We start from the raw sequence: 18,693 nt of genomic DNA, 5'->3' as shown, positions 1-18,693 counted from the left end.
GTGATTCCTTCAGTTCAGTTTTTCTTTTTCAGAGTTCCTTTGTCTATTCAGGGTCTTTTGTGGTTCCATACAAATTTTAGGGTAGTTTGTTCTAGCCCTGTGAAAAATGCTGGTGGTGTTTTGATAGGGATTGCATTAAATGTGTAGATTGCTTTGGGTAGTGTAGACATTTTAGCAATGTTTCTCTTCTAACCCATGAGTATGGAATGCTTTTTTCATTTCTTTGTAGCCTCTTCAATTTCTTTGCTAAGTGTCCTATAGTTTCTGATGAAGACATTTTATTTTTTTTTTAAGATTTTATTTATTTATTTGACAGAGAGAAAGATAGCCAGTGAGAGAGGGAACACAAGCAGGGGGAGTGGGAGAGGAAGAAGCAAGCTCCTAGCGGAGAAGCCTGATGTGGGGCTTGATCCCAGAACACTGGGATCATGCCCTGAGCCAAAGGCAGACGCTTAATGACTGAGCCACCCAGGCGCCCCTGATGAAGACATTTTAAATATGAATAATAGATGTTCTGTAGTATTTTTAAAAATCTTTCTTTTGCTATTTGTATTAAACTGCTTATATGTTAAACTCTATCTCTACATGGTTTCAGATTTAGGACACCCAGAGGACAGAGGAATATTTTGACAAGTACAGACACCGTAAGGACCTTTACTAGTCTTCTAGGGATACCATAACAAAATACCATACCCTGGGTGACTTGAACAACAGAAACTTATTTTCTCACAGTTCTGTAGGTTTGAAGTCCAAGATCAAGTTATCAGTAGGGTTGGTTTCTCCTGAGGCCTCTCTCCTTGGCTTGTAGATATCCTTTTCTCTATGCACACAAACTCCTAGTATCTCTTCCTTTTCTTACAAGGACACCAGTCCTATAGTATTAGAACCCTACTGTTATGTCCTAATTTAACCTTAATTACCTTCCTAAAGACCCTATCTTCAAATACAGTCAAAATAGGGGATAGAGCTTCAACCTATAAATTGTGGAACACAATTCAGCCCATAACAGGAATCATCTAGACTGAGATAGTATATAGGCAAAATAACTGAGAATCAGAGGGTGTTTGACTTATCTCAGGTCACACTAAGCAGTTTGTGGCACAGTGGTTCTAAAATTCAAGATTCCTGATTTTGACTCTTCTACGTTTCCCTCTCAGTCACGCTGCTTTCCTAAAAATGGTAATAGAGCCCCAGCACCCCAGCAGCATGAACAGTGAGAGAAGGAAACTAAAAAAAAAAAAAAAGCTAAATAGAAATGAAAAATATGTTGAAAGTCATATTTTCTCAAAAGTAGAAATTTAAAAAATTTAGTTCCAAATTGAATGCCAACTTTTAAGAATATGATAAAATATAAATGCAATTTGGTTTATATCATTGTCAATTAAGTGGTTTATGAATCTTTTTATATGCCAAGCACTCAATTTTGTATCATTGCTTACATTAAGGAAAAAGTTGTGGCAACTTTTTCAGGTAATGTCAAAAGTTCAGAATAGCATAATTAAAACCACCTGATCAATAAAAAGTAGTAAGACTTTATTTGGCACATAAAAAATGTTCTCAGACTGGGAGTCTTCAAATCCAAAACTGATATGAAGCTCAGCAGCATGATGTTACAGGATAGCTTATAAAGTGAAAATGGAGAAGCAGTTTAAACTTTACAATGATGAGTTCTTACAATGCGGGTTTCATTAAAAATGATTAGGGATTGGTTAAAAGCTTAGCAATTGGCTAAAAATGTTTACCTAATTCCACTTTAGGAAGATGACTTGTTTCTTTTATGATTATCAGAGATATTTATAATAAGTAACTTAAGTTTCACTAATGTTTGCGAAATAAGCTGGATTTAGTTTTGTTTACATGGCTTCGATGGTTTTGTCCACTTGGAGTATTTCCAAGCCTGGTCTCCATTGTATTTTACTTGAACATTATCAAGTATGCTAAAGCAATTACATTGTAGGCACTGGAAGAAGGAGAAAGAGTTATGAAAAACATGGTAGTAAATCTTTATTTTTGTTTTGTTTGTGATGGAAAGTGAAGTTTTTATTTCCAAACTCATCTTCAAGCATTCTTATTTTACCCAACTGTCAGAAGTTTAGTTGGTTTCTGAGAGAACACAGAAGAGAACAAGTGACAAGGTACCAGCTCGTAATGGAAATACAATTATTTCCTTTAAATGGTGGTCAGCCATATTTCTAGGATCTGCAAACTCAGGTTTTGTTCATATATAAGACTGAAATGCTTAGATAGGTCATTATCGTCAAAGAATTGCTTCTTTACCTGGCCATAAAATATATTTTAAATCAAAATATTTAATCAAGTCTTTCATTAGATAAAGGAAATGTGTAAGCCAGCAAACTGCTAGAGATGAAGCTAATAGTTTTATCTAAGTCTTAAATATATACTTCCATATATGTTATTCACTATAAAAATGAATAACACATTTTGAAGAAAAATGGGACTGTGTCTCAATAGCTGTAAAACAATTATATAGTTTGAGGCATAGTAGGAGGTATTTAATGCAAGGTTTGTTGAAGACTGTAAAACATTTTATATATTCAAAATTCATGTTAAAATTCTTCTAAATATAAAGTAAAACATTCATACTTTTCAGTATAAAGCCTTAAAACGTCATTTTTACATTAAGATTTGAGGCCAATGAGCAAAGCTAACAAGTGACAAAAGAAAAGTCAATATGCAAATGTAGTATTAGTTCAGGAGGGTTGCCACAAGGAGGTATCACAGACTGGGTTGCTTACAAAATAGTTATTTTTTCAGCTTGCAGACCAGAAGTTAAGATCAGACATGAGCAGGTTTAGTTTCTTCTCTGGCCTCTCTCCATGGCTTGCAGATGAGCTCCTTCGTCCTGTGTCCTCAGGTGCTCTTTCCTTGGTGCAGGCACATTTCTACTATCTCTCTGCGTGCCCAAATTTCCTCTTCTTACAAGGACACCAGTCAGATTGGATTAGAGCCCATTCTGATAGCCTTATTGTAACTTAATTACCTCTTTAAAGACCTTATCTCAAAATGCAGTCACATTCTGAGGGACTGGGGGTCAGAAGTTCAATGTACGAATTTTGGGAGGACATCATTCAGCCCATAACAGCAAGTGCCCAGACATTCAAAATAGTGTGCCTTTAAGATAACCACCAAAATCTGAGTGGAAAACGTGTGTGTGTGTGTGTGTGTGTGTGTGTGTGTGTGTGTGTGTGTGTGTTTATCTTGGGGGGACAGGATATGAAGTGGTCGGGAAGTAGAGACTTCTGAATTCTTGCTTGCTTGCCTGTAGGATTTAATCCATTCTCTTTTAACAGTAAGTCTCTAACTCCAATACGTGTTAATTGATATGTTTGTTGTGGAAATAAAGAGAAGTGATGTATGTGAAACACATTGCAGAATCTGGCAGACAACAGGTGCTGAGTCAGTGTTTATTGAATTTGAATCAATCTAAACCTTGCTTCATCAGACTCACATACGGTGTGGCTTCGATAACACTAAAGAACCTTGCTACCTGCTTACTCTTTGATGCTTGGAAACGTTTGCATTTTGAAATAATTATAGCTGTATAGGAAGTTGCAAAACTAGAACCGAGAAGTTCCACTCATTGGTCACTCAGTTTCCCTCACTAACAACACCTTACATAGCTATACGACAATATCAAAACCAGGAAATTAAAATTAAAATTAACATAAGTCACAGATCTTTTTCAGTTTTCACCATTTATACATGTACTCATCTGTGTGTCTGTGTGTTTATAAGTGTATGCTATGCAATTCATCACCTACATATATTTGTGTTACGACCAACATAATCAAGACGCAGAACTACTCCATCACCAGAAATATCCCTCTTGCTGCTCTTTTCCCAACTCTGTACCCAGCTAATATCCATACAGTTTTCAAAATGCAGCTTAATTACCACCGTTTTCGAAACCTTCCCTGATGCCCTCAGGTGTTAATTTTCCTTGTGTTCCCAGAGCTCCCTGCATGGACTGTTTCAAAAACCCTTACTACATGCGTTCTCGTTACTGTGAAAACATGTATCTTACCTATCAGACTGACTGAAAACTCTTTAAAGCCAGAGTGTATCTTTTTAAATAATATATACAGAATGAGTGCCTACTGGAATAATAAAATTTGCCAAAGATGCCTGTGACAATCATATCTTGTTCAAATATTAATTTAGTGAACCTACAATTTTAAAATACTATTTCTGTGCTACAAGTAAGTGGATTGACTCTTTAATGTACACATGCTTTGGGCCCAATTTTTACACAAATTTATTATGAGAGCTAGTACAAATAAGAACAAAAAGAGGTGATTAAAAATATAATTGCTAATAGCATGGTCTAGTTTTGCTGCTGAAGATTCCATAATCATCTTAATGACTATACAGAGAGTCATTTTTCAGTAAAGAGAACTAAAAATTGCTTAAGTGGTCATGGTGTTCATCAGCCAGTAAACCCAGCCGGTGGGTGACTATTCCAAAATTCCTAATGGTTGAGCAAATGGCTAATTAGAAATTACAAATTCCTAGAGGTTTTTGCACAGCAATCCAGCATAAATTTAACTGCAACACCACTGCCCCAGGATATGTTCAAACAACCTACAAACTTCATATGTATTTTATTTTACCTACAGAGAAGAGGCACAAAAGGAAATTAAATTCTGTCATTATTTTAATTTATATAGATACTTTATCACCTGATTTCAGGGTTCTGAATTATTTTCCACCTTCTTGCAAATATTTGAAAGGATGAATTTATATAGTTCACATTATTAAGTTTACATGTTATTTTGTAGGTAATTTTACTTAGAACATCAATTAGAAACAAATAAACAATATCAGAAATAGTGTAATATATTTAGTTGTGGGAGTAATGATTTAAAATAAAATTAATCTTAATTTCAAGTTAGCACTACACCTTAGAGTCTTATACTAACAAAAAATATACTTGGTACATACGCTATTATTTCTCTCAAATGCACATATTTTTAAATATTAAAAATCATTTTGCAGTATTAAATGTTTTTAGAAATAGGGAGAGATGAAAAGACAATTTACAAATATAGAAGAAACTCATGTTAAACAGATTCTAGATTTCTGTACTAGATACATTAGTTGAAAATATTTAGTGTGAATCAATTAAATGAAGGAGACTATTGCTAAGGAATAATTTTACTTTATGAACAATTTATTTCTTAAATCCTACTTTCTTATTGCTCACTTTACGGCTTTTAACAAATTCACATTTCAGTTCCCCAATATTTTAGTGTAGAGCATTGGCTTTAATAGAAAATAAATAAATAAATAAATAAATAAATAAATAAATAAATAAATAAATAAAAATAGTGTTTTATTTACTAAAAAATGTTTTGATTGCATCCTCTAACCTTTCACTCAACAAATATTTAAAAATATATGGAAATATATGCACTGTTAGGTGATGGAGTTACATGATTAAAAACACACTCATCCCCCCAAATCATTCACTCTCTTCTGGAGTAAACTACTAGAGGTCTCTGCAGAAATAATTGCAAGCCAATGTGTGTAGAGCTAATTGGGATACTTGTACAATCTGTCATGTTGTAATAAATTTTACTTCTACAAAGGTTATAAGCATTCCAATACACTGGTACTATGTTTGCTTTAAATTATCATCTTTAAAAAATAAAAAAAAGAGATAAGTATATTTTAGATTTATCTACATATTTACCATATCTGTTCTTTTTACTTCCATGGGAGATACAATTTTCCATATGTTCTCATATTCCTTCTGACTAAAGAGCATTTTAAAATATTTAATAGTGCACGTTTACTCATGACAAATTCTTTCATCACAAAAAGGAAAAATAATAACAATAAATAAATAAGAAATCTTATAGTTTTCACCACATGCAGTAAGATATTTTTTTTATTGTGGTAAAAACACGAGATCTACCCTCTCAACAAATTTTTAAGTGTATGGTACAGTTTTGTTAACTATAAGTACAATATTGTATAGCAGATCTAGAACTTTCTCATCTTGGGTGACTGTAACTTTATACCCATTGAACAACAACTCCTCATTTTCCCCTCCTCCCAGCCCCTGGAAACCAGCAGCCTGCTCTCTGTTCCCTATGAGTTTGATTGCTGAAGATACATTATATAAGTGGAATTTGTCCTTCCAAACTGATGCTTACAACCTGATCAGCTAAAATTTAGTCTAGTCAATAATAAACAACCAAATCAGACCAAAGAAAAATCACTCTTTATTACGGACTGAATCGTGTCCCCTCAAAATCTATAGTTTAAAGCTCTAACCCCCAAGGTTTCTGTGTTTGAAGATAGGACCTGTAGGAAGATAATGAGGGTTAAATGAGAACATAAGGGTAAGGTTCTAATCCAATCTGTCTGGTGTCTTCGTAAGAGGGAGGCGCCAGGAGTGTGCACCAGAGGAAAAGGCAATGCAGGGAAATGAGAAATTTAGCCAGGATGCAACAGAAAGTTACTCAAATCAGAGGGCTAAAACCGATCGAAGGGAAGCAGAGAAAGGGACAAAGCAGGGAAGGAATGCAGTGTCAGCCAAGGAGACAATGGGCTAGGTGTGTCTCTCTGACAGGCCCTTACGTGAGCCAGTTTGAGCCAAATTGGAGCTGGGGACCTGTGCTGGAACCTCCCCCCCCAAAGTTGACCTGAAGTTTCCTTTAGCTCATAATACTAAAAGCTCCCCCATGACGGGGTTTCCTACTATTTTTGAACATATGATATATGCACTAGCATGTTGATATGCTAGGCACAATCGAATCAAAGTGCCCAAATAACAGAATATGTATAAATTCCTTAATGCATAGACAAGCTCCTTTCCCCTGCCCCCTAATACACTGAATAAGAGCTTCCTCTACTAACCTCCTGAAAGACAGTGCTTTGACAGCTATCTCCCTGTCTACTTCCTTGTAATAAGAAATAAGAAGTCCTTCACTTTCAATACTTCCTTGGGTTGTTTTCTATTTGATGCACCCCCAAGTGGTGGATCTTTCAAGTTCAGTTACAGAAGGAGGCATCTATAAGCCAAGAAGAGAGGCCTCAGGGGAAACCAACCTTACTGGCACCTTGATCTTGGACTTCTAGTCTCCAGAACTGTGAGAAAATAAATTTCTGTTGTTTAAGCCACCCAGTCTGTGGTATTCTGTTATGGCAGCCCTAGTCGACTAATATACTCTTTTCCTCTTTGTCCCAGTGAATGCTTCCTACCAGATTTACCAACATTAAATAGGATCAAACAATTGTCTTTACTGCATGGTTTCCCACGCCTATAGTATTCTAATGTGAATTATGAATCTTAAGTGAGGGTATTCAATGCGACATCTTTCAATTTACTAGACCATAATGCTTTTTTTTTCTCTACCTTTTCTGTCTTTTTTTTTCTTTTGTTTATGTGTTTGAGGAATGTCTTATGGGACTACTAATGGCAAATACTGCCCTATGTAATGTAAGTTAATTAATGGCATTTCATTGCTAGGACCAGTGTTTATCCTCTTCATTGACTCAAACAATATTTAATCTTTGGTCCTTGTATTGTCAAGATTCTCTAGAGAAACAGAACCAATAGGATATATGTGTGTGTGCACGCAGGCACACACTAAAGAAAGAGAGAGAGAGAGAGGGAGGGAGGGAGAGATTGAGATATATTTTAAGGAATTGTTTACAAGACTGTAAGGACTGACAAGTCTAAAGTTTGCAGGGTAGGCCAGTAGGCTAGAGACCTAGGGACGAGTCAGTGCTGCAGTGTCTAGTCTAGAGTCTGTCTAGAGGCTAATTCCTTCTTCATCAGGGGACCTTAGTCTTTCTTCTTAAGGCCTTTGACTGACTGGATAAGGCCAACCCATATTAGAAAGGTAATTTGCTATATTCAAAGCTAAACAATTAAAATGTTAATCCCATCTAAAAAAATATCAACATAGCAACACATGTACACGATGTCTGACCAGAAATCGGGTACCATAGCCCAGCCAAGCTGACACATAAAATTAACTATCAATGTCTCTAAAACATCTATCCTTTCTACCACATTTTACTCCTTTTAAAATCACCGTCCTCAAGCTTAATCTTCCTTCTCTTTCCTCATACTTGAGTGACAGACATCACAAATATCTTGGCAGAGCTTGTTAAACTCCGTGTCAAAAGCTCTGCACAGCTGGTATGGGTTTCCTTATTACACCACTATCAGCAAGTGCCACTGGAAGAGAGAAATTGCTGTTCCTTTCCCTGTTTGTAGTCTTCTCCAGTTACTGATTCTGAGATGGACTTAGGTTCATATAACTCATTCTGTGTTCCACTAACATTTTAAGGATCTGTTTATCTCTTACTTACTATCCTCTTCTGTAACTATTTTTCTTTATATTCTTTCTTTCTAGCTCTCACAAATGGGAGGAATCATAAAACTTTTCTTATCTACATCTTTCTGGTAAGACTCTTCTAGGCAGATGTCCAGAATCTCCTATTTTAAATGTTTGTTTTCCCCTGAAAAAGAGATATAGTGCAGTTTGTCCACTCATGACCTTAACTTTTTTTAGTCTGGTCATCTCATTATTTTATTGATAAAATGCATGATTCCTTCCTATAGTAAGTAGTTGCATTTATAGAATTTTCTATGCTTAAGTCCCTCTTTTCCTTGTACAAGGTTGACCCTTAAACAATGCAGGAGTTAGGGGGCAATGACCTCTCATGCAGTCAAAAATTTGTGTGTAACTTTTGTTCCCCTAAAACATAACTATTAATAGCCTTCTGTTGCTCAGAAGCCTGACCAATAACATAAACAGTCAATTAACATATTTTGTCTATTATATGTATTATATACTGCATTCTTACCATAAAGTAAGCTAGAGAAAAGAAAGTGTTATGACGAAAATCATAAGAAAAAACATTTACAGTTCTGTATACTCTATTTATCGACAAAAATCCATATATAAATGCAGTTCAAACCTGTTGTTCAAGAGTCAACTGTATTCTGAAACCTGCATTTCTCCTGCCCCAGGTCTAAGACATAATTTCACCTTTTAGTTCAAAGAGATCAAACCATATACATGAGGTAGCTTTTTAATCTGCATTTCCTTATCTCTATATATGCCTTCTCATTTGTATGTATGGTCTCAGGAAAAAATGTACTGTTGTCCTCTGAAACTAAACTACTTGGTAGTCAGTAAATATTTAATTGGATAAATGATTTTTCAAAACACGCTATCTCATATAAAGTACTTCTATCTGTTCATCTATATTAAAAAAATTAGTCATAAAATACTCAAAAATTAACATCTTAACCATTTTTAAATGTATAGTTTTGATATTAAATACATTCATACTGTTGTACAACCATCACCTCACTCCATATCCAGAAATCTTTTCATTTTGCAAAATGGAAACTCTATACCCTTAAACACTATCTCCTCATTCCCTTCTCCTCCTGACCCCTGGTAACCATCATTCTATTTTCTGCCCCTGTGAATTTGCCTATTTTAAGAACCTAATAGTGGAAGCATACAGTATTTGTACTTTTCTGACTGGATTATTTCATTTAGCATAATGTCCTTAAGGTTCAGTCTTTGTGAAGTTCTCTCTATTGCCTACATATTTCCCAAATTTCTTTCCTCTTCATACCCTCAACTTATGCTTTGATTAAATTCTCTGCATCTTTTTTTACTGACTCAATGAAATAGCCTCCTGATAATCATCCAATAATATCTTGGCCATGACTAATTCATCATCCACTGCTATCAGAATCAGGTTGTTTTTATTATTATTACTACTACTATTATAATCATTATATTTTCAGATTACAAATCTAACCAAATTACTCATTGCTTAAATATTTTACTGTCTCCTGATTGTCTAAATTTCTTTAAAGACTAGGTATATGGGATTCAAATTTTGGCACTAATCATTAAAAATTAACAATTATGTATGTATATTCTCCTGAGTTCTATTTCTTGATATGCATAAAATAATTTTTGATTACAAGGAGCATGGATTTCATGCCATTACATTCTTGAAAAAAATTACTGTGCTCCCAAATTTGCATCTTATTAAAACGGAGTAACTTAAACTTACCATCCTTTTCAAAAAAAGATAATTAATTTTATGAGTCTTTAAAACAAATATAGACTCACAAAGTGTTCCTCTATGGTATGATTATTGTTGACCATTTGTGAAGAAGCATAATGATTTCAGAATATTCCACCTGATACACAGAAAAATGCCATTTTTGTCCATTATGGAAGGAACCCAAGAATGGCACATTAAATGGTCCACATCATATATGGTGTGTTAGCCACATGTCATGCTCCTAAATGTTATTTTAAATTAAGTCTTCATGATTTTATACAAGGGATTGGCCAGAAAAGATGTTCATAAATCTGTGAGTTACTAGCTTATGCTTTTCGTGAGTTACTAGCAATGAATATTGTGTATTCTAAATATTATAAATAAAAACTGACAGTTTTCTGTCAAAGTAATCATTTAACTTGAACAATATACTTATTGTTTCATAAAAAAAGAACACTATGAAGGTATTCATATATTCTTATCATTGTCTTAAAGGAAAATTAAGACTGGTCTTAACAACTGGCAGCTGGACCTAGGCTATGAAGTAGTAAGTTTCATAGTATAATGACAATAATTAGACAAGACTATTATTATTAGTCGACATGATAAAATCAAAACATTTGGAAATCACAAAACTAATATTTAAACTCCTCAAATCATAGTAACATGTATGAATACCTCATTACCGTCAACAAGAACCTTGCTCTCATATTCTAAACTCCCAGATAAAACAAACACACACCATAACACCCAATCACTGAGTTGCTTTGTTGAGTAGGAGTAATGAGAGTGAACATTCTTGCCTTTTTTGCAACTTTTGGTGGAAATAATTCAGTATTTCATTAAAAAAATATAATTTCACCATAGGATTTTTATAAATGTCTTTTTATCAGATGAAGGAGCATCTCTACCATTCTTAGAGTGCTGAGTGTTTTTATTATAAATGCTTGAGATATTTTTGAAACATTTTATCTGTATCTCTGAGATGATTGTGTGTTATTCTTTTAAAATGGAAACATGGTGCTTTGCAATGACTGATCTTCAAATATTTACCAACCTTAAACTCACTGAATAAAAACCACTTGGTTTTTCTGACCTTGTGTAAAGAAATTTTGGGTTTATGTCATGGGTGTATTACAAAGCACTTTTATATTTTTATGTCTTTGGTTTTGATAACAGTGGTCTCATAAAACTATTTGTGAAGTATTCTCTCATCTTTTTTCAGAAGGATATTGTGTATTCTTATTTCTTATTCTTTAAACATTTGGTAGAATGTATTAGAAAAAAACACTTTGCCTAGAGTGTTTTTATGGGAAATATTTTAATACAGATTCATTTTTAAAATAAATATAGATTATTCAGGTAATTTATTTCTTTTTAAGAAAGCTCTGATAGCTTGTGTCCATTTCAGCAAAATTTTATAATTTTGTATCTCTTTATTGATATTCCCTATGTGTTCAACATCATTCTCCTGATTTAGCTTTTTGTTCTTCAGAGCTTTGAGCACATTTAAGGCAGCTAACTTGAAGTCTGCCTAGTATCTCCAATTGCTTGACTTCAGGGATGGTTTCTTTTGATTTAATTTTTTTCTTATACATGGATCATATCTTCCTGTTCCTCTGTATGCTTTGTAATTTTTGTTGAGAACTTTATATTTTTAATATTGTAATGCAGTAATTCTAATAATAAGGTTCTTCCTCCTCCCCAGAGATTGCTGTTGAGGAGGACAGTAATTATCCATTTGTTTAGTGACTTTTCCAAGCTATTTTGTAAGGACTATATTCTCTGCCATATGCTTTATTATGTCTGCATTCAGTCTGTTTCATCCAATAAGGAAAGGCGGAAAGGAGACATTTTGTCTCTAAATTCTTTCAACAGAATCTTCCCAGGAAGCTGTTTCAACCTGATGAGGTTGTAGCAATAGCCACCCTCTACGCTGATCCATGCCTGCCAGTCACATTAAAATATACAACTCAATTTTTGAAGGAGCGGGTCCTTATTGCCTACCTGGCATCAGCAAATCGTACTGGGAATATGGGCCACCATCTCTACAGCTACCTGTCTTGGGTCAGGAGCAGGACACTATAGATGCTATGTGAAATGTTAAAATTTGCCTGCCTCTTTTTTTAATCAAGCACTCCCCTGTACACTGGAAGTGTTGAACTAGACTCTAGAGTTAAAACAGTCAAATCTGATAGTTCATACTAGTTCCTTACTTGGTGATTCTTTTAAATTATAAATTACTTTGAGAAATATTCATTATGGTTTTGACGAAATTCTTTTTTTTCTTTTTTTAATTTAAATTCAATTAGCCAACATATTGAATTAGTTTCAGACAGAGGTCAGTAATTCATCAGTTGCATATAACACCCAGTGTTCATCACAACATGTGCCCTCTTTAATGCCCAACAACCATGTACCCCACCCCCCCACCCACCACCCTTCCAGTAATCCTCAGTTTTTTCCCACAGTTAAGAGTCTCTCATTTAAAAAAAAAAAAAAAAAAGAGTCTCTCATGGTTCGTCTTCTTCTCTGATTTCTCCCTATTCCATCTGATATTCTAAAGAATTACACATTCTTTATCTTTTCTAAAATCAGACTAATTTCTTTTGTTGCTCATTCAACTCTCTGAAATTCACATATATGTCACAATTTTCTTGTTCTCATCCCTGGTTTTCATCATAAAAATGAAACTAAACTAATTTGAAAGTGGAAATATCATTGTATCAGATTTTTTCCCAATCTTGGTATGTTTGGTATACTCTTATATTTCTTTTTCATCCACTAATTTCTATTACCATGGAATGATACAAAATGTAAATGAATGACTTTTGGATAAATGAATAAAAAAGTAAATGAATAAGTTGATTCCTTTAGAGACCTAAGGATAGGAAGATTATCAATGTTAATTATCTATTATCTATGCTAATTCCTGACCCAAAAAATAATAATTAAACCAATTAGTCACCTGAAAAAATGCCTTATAAAAAAAGTAATAAAAATAAGTAATGAAAATCAAAGACAAATTTGAACATTTGACATAAAATTATTTATAGCTATAGTTCTTCTTACAAAAAAATACAGAGGTATAGAGCCATTTAAGTGTGTTCCTTAAAAGTTTTACAAAGATGGGGCACCTGGGTGTCTTAGTTGGTTAAGCACCAACTCTTGATTTCAGTTCAAGTCATGATCTCCATCGTGAGATCAAGCCCTTAGTCAATCCCCATACTGGGTGTGGAGCCTGCTTGGGATTCTCTCTCTTCCTCTCCCTCTGCCCCCCCCACCTCCACTTACTTCTCTCTCTCTCTCTCAATCTCTCTAAAAAAAAGGGGGGGGGGAGAAAAAAAGTTTTACAAGGAAATCAGAAGCTGTTACTGAAACAAAACAACAAAATATTTAAAAGTAGAGTGTTTACAAAAACATCAATGATGACTTTGTCCATAACACTAATATACACTAAGAAACTGCAGACAGAGTGTTCAGTCAGATTCAGAAAAAGCTGAGAGGAAATAAATAACCAGTGATTTAGGTGTAGATACAAGAGGTAACAATGTCTACTGGGGCAATTAAAGTGAGTGTGTTTGGGTGAGCTCTCTGGCACTAGGACTGCTATTCTGCAGTTGAGAGGACAAATAGTTTGGCAGAGAACAAATGAAGGTTACCACACTATTCCTCCTTTCACATGAGAGAGAAGTACTTCCTACCTATTATTTAACATTTTATAGCTTGAGTGTAAAACAGAAAAGTAATCAGAGCTAGGAGCAATACCAATTCTTACGGTACATGAAGCAAAAAGAAAGACCTATAGAAAATGCATTCAGTGCTATGTAAAGCATAAAAAGACAGTCATCTGACTCAAAACTTGGCGATACAGTTAGGGATCTCATATTGGAACAAAAGGTATATTGCCTATTTTGAACTTCCTGCCACGGTATAAATTTACCTTCTAGGTTACTAGAGTTGTTAGAAAACTAACTTTTGCTCTACTTCCATTTGTCTATACTAGAGGTCCACAGGAGAAAGTTTCTTCCTAAGGTAAGTGATTTTATGCCTTTTTGTGATTAGAACATTCATCAGTAGAATGCTAAACTCAAAAGCAGAAATTCCAGAGAAAATATTTAAAAGAAATTGGAAGTTTTGTTAGTGAGGAGAAACCCAGTAAAGAAATGCTGGAGGGTACACAGAAATGACATTGATCCTATCTTGTTTGGGTCATTAGTTTGATCTTATTTTCAAAATTCAGGGTAATAAGTAATTAAAACCAAATGCAAGTTTAAGAGTATGAAATTGACCAATTTATGTTTTTACTACCTCAAAATGCAGAGCTATTAGTAGCATATTCAATTAAAAACATTATTGAAATGTATATATGTTAAACATTTTATCTATTCTACAGTATGAGCTATGATCAAGAAATAAAATAATAATTTCATATAATGTAATTTAGGATTAACTGTTTGACAAGAACTTGGGAGCAGCTACAACTGCTAGTTTGGGACTAGACTCCTGAGTTATTGTATTATTTGTTACAACTCACCACATGAAATGTGCTTGTGAAAAATCTTCATGGCAGGGCCAATTTTCAACAATCTACTCAATTTTTCACCCATTTAGTATAACGATATTTATTGTATATCTGAGTCTTTTGAGTGTTTTCAGATTATCAGAAGAAAGAACTGAATGAGAAGAACGTTATCAACATTGCACATATTTTGGGTGAAATTATGTGTTAGGTTTATTGGCTTATTAGGATTATTCAAAATTCCATAAAACAGCATGGGACTCATCGATCTGTTCTTTTCTGTCTTGTAACTATTTTGGCCACACTATGTTGTGCCAAGTTTCATACTTCCTCTCTCACCGAAATAGAGAATAAATCCTAAAACTGACTTTTAAAAAAATATGTTTTTTCTTAATTTTTAAAATATTTTTTTAAAAAAAAATTTAGGGGGGAAGATGGTGGAGGAGTAGGGAACCCTTTCTCAGCTGGTCCCCTGAATCGAGCTGGATATCTACCAGACCATCCTGAACACCCACAAAAATCAGCCTGATACATAGAAAGATACATCTGGATCTCTACAAAGGAGATATGAAGCGGGGAGCCATGAATCTGCGCACAGATATCAGAAGATAAACGGAAGGGGGAGGGAGCCGCCACGCTCGGGCGCCGGGAAGCAGTAGCCACTTGCACTGGGGAGTGGACCAGACTCGAGAACCTGTAGCCACTGGGAAACCAGACTGAAACTGGAAGCTCGGAAGCCCCTGCGGGAACCTGGGGCGGCTGGCAGTGTTAGAAACACAAAGGATAGAGATGTGCTGGCCCTAGAAGCGAGGGCTAGGAGAGCAGCTGTGGGGCGCACAACCTGGGATGCTGCGGGGGTTTTTAGCAGCACCAACAGAAAAAGAGTTAAAGTGGCCAAGAGAGGTCAGTGAAGAGCAGACTGCAATCTCTCTATTCTGAGACAAAGGCTTGGATATGGCAACTGCTGCTCTGACTCTCAGAAGAGCCACAGAAAACCGCCAGGGAAAGCTGCCAGAGAACAAAAGCCAGGAAAAACCCGTTTGCACTGTGCCCATCCCCCCACCCCCCCCCACCCCAGGGGACAGGGCAACTCTACCCCAGAAGGCAGGCTGAAAAAACAAGAAGCCCACATCCCTAAGGTCCCTATAAATCAAGTGCACCTTACTTTGGTCCTGGACAATAATTTGGGCTCTGTACATCCCCACAACCGCAACTCATCAGAATGACAAGGAGGAGGAACCACCCCAAAAGAAAAGAAACAGAAACTGTGGCCGCTACCACAGAACTGATGGATATGGATATAACCAAATTGTCAGAAATGGAGTTCAGAGTAACAATGGTCAAGATGATGTATCGGAATGAAAAAAATATTAATGAAAATATTAACGAGAATATAGAATCTCTAAGGGCGGAAATGAGAGTGAATCTGGCAGAAATTAAGTATGCTATGAATCAAATGCAGTCTAAACTGGATGCTCTGATGGCCAAAGTAAATGAGGCAGAAGAACAAATTAGTGAGTTGGAAGATGAGATGATAGAAGAGAAGGTAAAAGAGGGAACATGGCTTTAAAAACTCCAATTTCAAGAAATAAGAATATGGGAGATTACTGACTCAATGAAATGTTCCAATGTCAGAATCATCGGCATCCCCGAGGAGGTGGAGAGAGAGAGAGGTCTAGAAGAGATATTTGAACAAATCGTAGCTGAGAACTTCCCTAATCTGGCAAGGAAACAAGCATTCGTGTGCAAGACACAGAGAGGACCCCTCCCAAGATCAATGAGAACAGACGAACACCACGTCACATAATAGTACAATTCGGAAATCTTAGATCCAAGGAAAAAATCTTGAAAGTGGCCAGGAGGAAGAGAATCCTCATGTGCAGAGGGAAGAACATCAGAATAATGTCAGACCTGTCTACAGAGACCTGGACAAGCCAGAAAAAGCTGGCAAGACATATTCAGAGCACTAAGTGAGAAGAACATGCAGCCAAGGATTCTTCATCCAGCAAGGCTGTCATTCAGAATGGATGGAGAGACAAGGAGCTTCTGAGACTGGCAGAAACTAAAAGAATATGTGACCACCAAGCCAATCCTATAATAAATATTAAGAGGGGTTCTATAAAAGTAAAAAGACCCAAAGAGTAATACAGAACAGAAATTTACAATCTATAAGAACAAAGACTTCACAGGCAGCATGACATCATTAAAATCATATCTCAATAATCACTCTCAATGTGAATGGCCTAAATGCTCCCATAAAATGCCACAAGGTTGCAGACTGGATAAAAAGACATGACCCATCCATATGCTCTCCACAAGAGACTCATTTTGAACCTAAAGATACATCCAGACTGAAAGTGAAGGGATGTAGAACCATTTTTCATGCCAACGGACCACAAAAGAAAGCTGGGGTAGCAATTCTTGTATCAGACAGATTAGATTTTAAGCTAAAGACTGTAGTTAGAGATACAGAAGGACAATATATTATTCTTAAAGGGTGTATCCAACAAGAGGATCTAACAATTATAAATATCTATGCCCCCAACAGGGGAGCAGCTACACACAAGCCAACTCTTAACCAGAGTAAAGAGACATATAGATAATAATACGTTAATAGTAGGGGACCTGAACACTCTGCTCTCAGCAATAGACAGACCATCTAAGCAGAAAATCAACAAAGAAACAAGAGCTTTGAATGACATACTGGACCAGATGGACCTTATAGATATATACAGAACCCTCCAGCCTAGAACAACAGAATACTCATTCTTTTCGAATACACATGGAACTTTCTCCAGAATATACCATTTCCAGGTCACAAAACAGGTCTTAACTGATACCAAAAGACTGCGATTATTCCCTGCATATTCTCAGACCACAATGCTTTGAAATTGGAACTCAATCATAGGAAAAATTTGGAAGAAACTCAAACACTTGGAAACTAAGAACCATCGTGCTTAAGAATGATTGGGTAAACCAGGGAATTAAAGAAGAACTTATGCAATTTATGGAAACCAATGAGAATGAAAACACATTGGTCCAAAACCTATGGGACACTGCAAAGGCAGTCCTAAGGGGAAAATACATAGCCATCCAAGCCTCACTCAAAAGAATAGAACAATCTAAATTGCAGTCCTTATATTCTCACCTTAAGAAGCTGGAGTTGGAACAGAAGAACAGGCCTCAACCATGCATGAGAAGGCAATTCATCAAGATTAGAGCTGAGATCAGTGGACTAGAAACCAGGAACACAGTAGAGCAGATCAACAAAACTAGAAGCTGGTTCTTGAAAGAATAAATAAGATCGATAAGCCACTGCCCAGAGTTATTCAAAAGAATAGAGAAAGGACCCAAATTTATAAAATTATGAATGAAAGGGGAGAGATCACGACCAACACCAAGGAAATAGAAACAATCATTAGAAACTATTATCAACAACTACATGCCAATAAATTAAACAACCTGGAAGAAATGGATGCCTTCCTGGAAACATATAAACTACCAAGACTGAAACAGGAAAAGATTGACAACTTAAATAGGCCAATATCCAGTAAAAAAATTGAAGCAGTGATCAAAAACCTCCCAAAAAACAAGAGTCCAGGGCCTGATGGGTTCCCTAGGGAATTCTACCAAACATTCAAAGAAGAAATAATACCTATTCTCCTAAAGTTGTTTCAAAAAAGTAGAAACAGAAGGAAAATTACCAAACTCATTCTATGAGGCCAGTATTACCTAGATCCCAAAACCAGGCAAAGACCCCATCAAAAAGGAGAATTACAGACCGATATCCCTGATGAATATGGATGCCAAAATTCTCAACACGATCCTAGCTAATAGGATCCAAATGTACATTAAAAGCATTATCCATCACGACCAAGTGGGATTCATCCCTGGGATGCAAGGGGGTTCAACATTTGCAAATCGATCAGTGTGATAGATCACATTAATAAGAGAAGAGACAAGAACCATATGATCCTTTAATTGAAGCACAAAAAGCTTTTGGCAAAATACAGCATCCTTTCCTGACTAAAACTCTTCAGAGTGTAGGGATAGAGGGTACATTCCTCAATTTCATAAAAACCATCTATGAAAAG

Source organism: Ursus arctos, unplaced genomic scaffold (genome assembly GCF_023065955.2).
Source record: "Ursus arctos isolate Adak ecotype North America unplaced genomic scaffold, UrsArc2.0 scaffold_1, whole genome shotgun sequence".
Classification (NCBI taxonomy): Eukaryota; Metazoa; Chordata; class Mammalia; order Carnivora; family Ursidae; genus Ursus; species Ursus arctos.
Note: the sequence above shows the minus strand (reverse complement) of the source record.